Source organism: Syzygium oleosum, unplaced genomic scaffold (assembly GCF_021117445.2).
Source record: "Syzygium oleosum isolate NSW1041296 unplaced genomic scaffold, Sole_v2.1 Sole_v2.04, whole genome shotgun sequence".
NCBI lineage: Eukaryota > Viridiplantae > Streptophyta > Magnoliopsida > Myrtales > Myrtaceae > Syzygium > Syzygium oleosum.
The window spans coordinates 7,143,087-7,150,262 of NW_026607488.1; the positions used below are offsets into that span (position 1 = coordinate 7,143,087).

Genomic DNA, 7,176 nt, shown 5'->3' on the forward strand with positions numbered 1-7,176 from the left:
CCCTAGGCAAATTCAAGTCCTACTAGTGAGGAACCACTAGGCAAATCCAAAGTCCTACAAGCGATGAGCCCCTAGGCAAATTCAAAGTCCTACTGGTGAGGAACCATTAGGCAAATTTCCAAATCCTTAGGCGAGGAGCCCCTAGGCAAATTCAAAGTCCTACTGGTGAGGAACCATTAGGCAAATTTCCAAATCCTCAGGCGAAGAGCCTCAGGTGTTCATGGTTCGTGGATTCGTCCTTAAACCACGAAATCCGAATAACCATCATAATCATCATCACTATCAATTCATGCCCTTGGATAAGCAATAAAGAGACAGCTCACAAACAGGTAAGCTTCTCTCCCTCAATCATTAAGAACCTTTCAAAATATGTTCTGAAAAGAGAACCGTTGGATTAAATCACGAATTTCAAAAGCAAGATCCCTAATCAGTTGTTATGAAATTTTCATCTTATCTTATTCAGTGAGTCGACTAAAAATTTAGGTGTCACCTTGTCTTTGAGATCAACCTTTAATGAGCTCAATCTCAAAGAGGGGCAGCTGTTGACACTTAATTTTTAGCTCATTTTTTTTCATATTTTCGAAAATCTTAAAATTAGGACTAGGAATCTTGGCCAAGCCTAGAAACCTATTTCTAAACCAAAAAATAATTTTTTTAGCATTTTCCTGCATTTTTCCTTAATTTCTTTTAGTCAAAATAGGTGAGAAAATCAAGAAAAATAGTAAATGGAATCAAAAAATTCCATTAAAATATTCATTAGTCTTATTTTAAATCCAATTTCATGAATACATCATCAATTTTGAAAAATCTCAATCGGGTATGTGTTTTTTTAAGAATTGGGCAAAATTAAACTTGAATTGAACCAAAAATGCAATTAAATTTTTTCTAGTCATTTTTAAGTCATAGTGTCTTCACAACAAATGATTCCAGGACCTTGAATTACATAATGGTCGGTCCAATTGCACAATTTGACATAAAAAAATCCCCAAAATTCAATTGAAAATTAAGAATTTTGAACCCAAATTGGGAATCGTGCCCAATATGAAATTGTCGAAACATGAGACCATCATTTCTAGGGTTAATCAGATGTGGGTAATTCAATTTTGGCATCAATTTTGCCTAATCAGGTCATTAGGACATCAAATTAAACAAAACCCTATTAACCCGAATACAAAAATGTGAAAATCTTGGACACAATTATAACAAAAATTAGAGAAAATCATATATTTTGGTTCGGAATATGATGGGGAATTCAATTTTGGGGTTTAATTTTGAAAATTGGGTCAAAATTGAGTTTAATTTGCGAATTTAGATCAACCCGGGTCTGCCAGGTCGATCGGGTCAACCCGACCCGACCCGGGTTGTTCATCTTCCCTACCCGGTTCGTCCCAGAACATGCAAAAACCCAGAAAAATCATTTCAAGCCCATGGCTTAGTCGATCATTTCTGGTCAAATAAACACGTGTTTGACCTGAACGACAGCCAGAGAATCTCCGGCTGTTGTCGAATATCAGTTATAACCGATCAGAAATCGATTCTAACGATCTTTGGGCGTGATTTTTGATCAAGGAAAAACTAAAAAAAACTGGAAGATTGCAAAGAAGATGCTCGACGAATTGCCGAAGAGAGAGAGAGAGAACCAGAGAGGAAAAAGCCTAAAATCTAGAGAGAGAGAGAGGAGTGGAGATCCCCAGGTCAAGTGATCGGCGCTGGTCGATTGAATGGCGCAGGCAAATTGACCGTCTAGGGAGGATCTCCTCCTTAGGCAAACCAGAACGGAAGCTGACCGTGAACCTCTGAAAATCAAGCTCATCCGGCGCACTCGGAGCTCTTCCGGCGAGACCAAGACCACCAGGTGAAAGTTCAAGTGGCAAGGAGCAACTCAATAGACGAGGATCAGTTTGACAATTTATCCTGATCATCAAACGAAGAAGGTAAACATCGCTCGTGATCATTTTTTTTTTAAATTCCAGAAAACCATTTTCACCTTAAAGTGCATATTCATGCGATTTTCTTGGAGATTTTGATTTTCTAGAGGTTTATAGTACGTTTCTGAGCATATTTTGTTGTTTGCTTGCATTTTGTGTCATTGAATCAACAAAACCAAATCGGTCATCATTGGTTGAATCTCGCCGGAGCATTTTCCACTCGCTGGAGCATTACCGATGATCTATGGTTGAGTAAGTTAGCGTCTCTGATTCCTTGTGAATGTTTTCAATGATGAATGAACGCTAGAAATGGCTAGGACGTTCTGTGTGATGGTCTGAAAGCCAGGAATGCTAGTATAGAATAGTGCTAGGTTCGTTTTTTTGGTCGGTTTTTCGCCGGCCGGCGAACATCCGCCGGTGTTCCGAATAGGCTAGATTGAGAATAGAATACATAGACATAACAATGGTGCAATCGAAATGGCAAAATATTCACCGGAAGGTCGCTGGAGACGATCACAAACCGGCGGTGTCTAGAACGTTTAACACCGAACCATGCCCATCAGGTGTTTGTGAAAATGCCTTAATGAAAAACACCCAAATCGGCGCCGTTTCGGCGTTGGACTCGCCAGAGGAGGTGATCGGCGACCGGCGCTGGCAAAGCCCGGTTCATGTGTGAATATAAAAAAAAATATCACCAACTAATCACTCTAGCCCAAAATCTTCACCCGCTAACCTTCTGTCCAAAAATCTAAAGGTCGACACATGATGCAGGTTTTCAGTCATGACCCACTTTGAAAGATCCCGCATCTTGTTGAGACCTCAATCTTTGTGGACATATCAAATGTATTTTGTGTAAAAAAAATATACATAATAACAAACAAGAAAACAGAAAAGAAGAAAAGAAGAAGAGAAAGAAAAGGAAAATAGTCGAAGGGTCCAATTGGGTCACGATGGAAAGGGCCTGATCCAATTAGCTTGGTTCGGGCGGCCCACCGACCCAGGTCACACGAACTCAATCCATTAGCCCAATCAAGATCAGAATTCATTTGCGCTTGCCCTTGCCCTAGCAACCTGTTCTGATTGTTCAGCCTCTCTTCATTCTGGCGGATTCGACGTTTCTCGGCTCTGTTCTGACGAACGCACCTACACCCGTTCAGTTCTTCGATTACTGCAATGGCATGGGAGCTAGGGGTGTCAAAAAAGCCCACTCAAACATGAACCGACCCGACCCGACCCGACCCAAACACGAAATTTTCGTATTGGGTCGGGTTGGGCCTCAGCTTGTTTGGGTAACAATAAAAGGAATTGGGTATTGTTTGGATCTATTGGGCTTGGGTACCCAAACACGACTCAAACAATAAGCCAACCCAAACAATAACCCAAAGAATGAAACCCTAAAAGATCCCTCTTCCACATCTCTCTCGTTCTGTTATTTTTGTCCTCCATCCGGTTCGAGCGCTTCCGCAGCCTCGCCAAGGGCGAGACCGTCGAGTTTCTGATCGAGTCCGACGGCAACCGCACCAAGGCCGTCGACATGACAGGTCCCGGTGGCGCCGCGGTGCAGGGGAGCGGCCGCAGCGGCGGGGGAACACGAGCAGGGCTTACGGTGGCAAAGGAGGGGGCGGGGCTATGGTGGCAGGTCCTCTTCATTGGAGGAGGAGGAGCAGAGGAACGGCACCCAAAAGCAGCAGCCCCGGCTTGGCGAAGGTGGCATCTACGGCGTCGGCGTTGGGTTCGTGGTCCCGCCGAGGGGAGAAACGGAAACAGACCCTCTTCCAAACGATGTAGACGCCGCGGAAGCTCAAGGAGTGGAACTTCAGCAACGATACCCAGAGAGAGATTAGAGAGAGAGAAGTGGGTGGACCTGGTTCAATGGGAACTTCACAGTCGGTGACCGTGGCGAATCAACGAGGGCACTCCATGAACGAGACGAGGATAGTGGTGTGTGGGAGAAAGCCCTAGCCTTTCTGCGAGGAAGATGATGAATTCGGGATCCGCAACAATCGCGTCTCTCTCTCTATCTCTATCTCTGAATTCATTGTTTAAAACACAAAACCCGGCATGGCCCGACCTGACCCGACCCGACCCGACCCAGCCCGATCGTATGGCTTTATCTTGTTCGGGTCTTGTCTCGGGTCGGGTCGAACACACATGTTTAATATTCGGGTCGGGTCGGGTATCATGAAAACCCGATCCGACCCGACCCATTGACACCCCTATACCTGTCAAAATGGGTCATAAACCCATATTTTAACCAATATATTAGTAAATGGGTTAGTTATATTTAGTAAATAGGTCATAAATGGGTAGAAGTCTAATATTAGTATTAAATGGGTCATAAATGGGTCGTAAATGGGTCATAAATGAGTTTACAATTGATTTAAACTCAACTCATTTCTCTTGCCCTTATTCAACATTGCGCTCACTCATTTCGCACTCTCATCTCAGTTTGGCTATGAATTTTCCTAGATTTAATTAAATATGGTAGTGTTTTAGCAATATGGGTCTGATCGGATATGGATTGGGTATTGGTCGGGTCGGGTATGAGTCAAGAAAATTGCATTACGCATAAATGGGTCATAAATGGGTTAATGGGTCAATTTGGGTCGGACCATTTATGACCCGACTCGATCCAAACCCGACCCGACCCACCCATTTGACAGGTCTAGACACCCCTAAGCTAAATCACCTCTTCTTCTCTGATTTCCATGCGCAATTCAATCAGTAGTATTGATTTCTCAAATGTTCTTGCTTGTGTCACCAGCGTATGCCTCAACCATCTCTGATTCTGATGACGCCATCTGCTCAGGAGCTCAACACTCCAGTCTCAGGATCTATATTCCCTCTTTGCCGAGCTTTACCTTCGATTCTTTTGTAATTTTGTTTTAATATTTTCACTGATGTCTGGTCTCTTCGGATTGTCAAAGATCTCATTGAATGGGACTTTCTCAGTTCTGCTCTGTTATCCGATCAGTGTGCTCTAAGTGCTCCACCCCGTTCGATTCTCCTTCACTGGCTTCAATCATCGTTGCCAACGCATCCAGGGCCTCCTTTGGCTAGTCGAACAACCGACCGTGACCGATGATCGCTCCTAGCTAAGGTGAAAGCCCTCTGTTCTGTTTTAAGCGGTACACGTGTAAAATAGAATCCAAGGGCTTTGTTGTTGCTAGCGTGAAAATTGTTCGCGATCGAGACTATGTTAATGACTTCGATTCAAGATTGATGATCTGTACTGATTGGGTTGTGATTCTTGTTATCTCATTGTTATATTGTGCCTTTTGATGGAATGCTGATTAAGTGTTTGGTGAAATGCCCGAGTCGTATTAAGTATGGACATGACTTCGAATCTGATTGTGATCATCCTGTCTGCTTGATTGATTCACCGTATCAGTTGTATTGGTTAAGTAAATGTAATTGATATTCACATTTGAGTCCATTCCCGAAGGTCTCAGTCTTGATCCCCTTCTGGTGTTCTAAGGCGACAAGATTGACTCTGTGAAATTAGCTAAAAAATGTGGATGTGCTGAATTGTAAATACTTGTTGATGGTCGCTGGTGCGTTCATGAGGCATAAACTGATCCTGTGGACTAATACATTGGAGTGCAGATCACATTGCTGTAAATATATATATATATATCCTGATAGTGAATTCCGGGAGATCCTGTCTTCTGCATTTTGTATAAAGTACTTTAGGATGATTGCCTAGAGTTGCTTGAGCTTACATGTACTTTAGGAATCATGGTTGATTGTGTTAATAAGAGAAGCCTCCTCATTAGTGTATTGACTTTACGCTTTCAAAAACATTTCAATATTGCTCGCTCAGGCTGGTAAGATTTGGTTCTGCATGAAACCAAGGCTGTTTTGGTTTTAGTTGTTTGTCATTAAAGCTTTATGAGCATATACATGAGTGTGGACACCCATAACAATTGATATACATATAATTCTTGTTAAATAGGGTCATTACTGAACTTGAACCTTCTGGAATTAACTTTGTACCTTGCTGGTCGTGACTGTTTTGGCGTCAATTTAGCTCCAATTTGGTCTTAATTTGGTTATGCTTGCATGTACTTTTCATACAATGAGTGGGCAACGATTGGGTGTGAAGAATACATGTCATTTTGAAGAAATAGGCCCATGGCCATGTTTGATTATGCTGGAATGATATTTAGACTTGCTGGCTTAACTAATTGGTATTCAATTTGGACTTGTTGTGACGCCACTTTTATCATACGAACATGTATGGCGACGATTTATGAGAATGTTATATTGAATCGGTGATAATTTTTCAACAAAGTAACCATATTGCTGTGCCTCGAAACTTGCTGGATTTTTATTCATGACTGCTATTCGTGCTTTCGCCACCTCAATTTAATGATGATTTGATGCAAATTGGCTCTCATCTTGATCACACTAACTCGTATGCTTTTGTAGGAAAACATTACATCGATTTCATGCTAGTTTGTTGTAAAATGATCGTGTCTTGGTCTTGAATGCCTTGATCGCTACTGGATGGTTGCTGGACATGACCAAACGTCATTCACTGAACGTGAATTTGGATGGAAACTAACACTCATCCTAAAATTCGCATCTTCCATTGGAGAGCTTGCCAAAATGCCCTACCCACTAGAGAAAACCCTATAGGAAGAAGATCTTACCAGACCCCTTATGCCCTCTATGCCACCAAGTGCTGGAGACAATTGAGCACACGCTCTTGCTTTGCCCCTGGATAGTTTCGATAGGGGCTGACGAAAAAATCAAGTTGCAATCTTTAGACATACCCATCACTCGGCTGGACAAATGGTTATTGAAATGCTTTGAAGCTAACACATACCAGGTCTCGCACAAGGAAATCACCAGCATCCTGTGGTCAATTTGGAGGGCACGAAATGGGTTTGTTTTTAGCTCCAGTTGGCCGAACCCGAGCAAAATGTTGGAACTTGCAATTACAGAGCAAGCCAGTTTTTTGAGATGGAATCCAAGGCCGGAAAGTACAATTAAGAAATGGAAAAGCTAACCTTCTTCATGGCAGTCGCCAGAGAGAGGATCTCTGGTACTCAACATCAATTGCTCCAAATCGGAGAACTTGCTGGAAGCAGCCGTAGCAGGGGTGATTGGAGATTACAGAGCAGTGTTGGTGGATGGCTTTGCAAGCTCCATCTTGGCTTAATCGACCAAAGCGGCTAAAACACTAGCTTTGTTGATCAGTCTATGCTTTGTCGAAGAGAGAAGCAAACATGAGGAGTTCTGT

At 42.6% G+C, this 7,176-nt stretch overlaps 1 long non-coding RNA gene across 1 annotated transcript; it reads left to right on the forward strand.

Annotated features, from left to right (window-relative positions):
• Nucleotides 1–4,611: 4,611 nt before the first annotated feature.
• LOC130137933 (uncharacterized) lies at nucleotides 4,612–6,930 on the forward strand. Its single transcript, XR_008816374.1, has 2 exons — nucleotides 4,612–5,028; nucleotides 6,360–6,930. It is a non-coding gene; the product is annotated as an uncharacterized LOC130137933 (long non-coding RNA).
• Nucleotides 6,931–7,176: the final 246 nt, after the last annotated feature.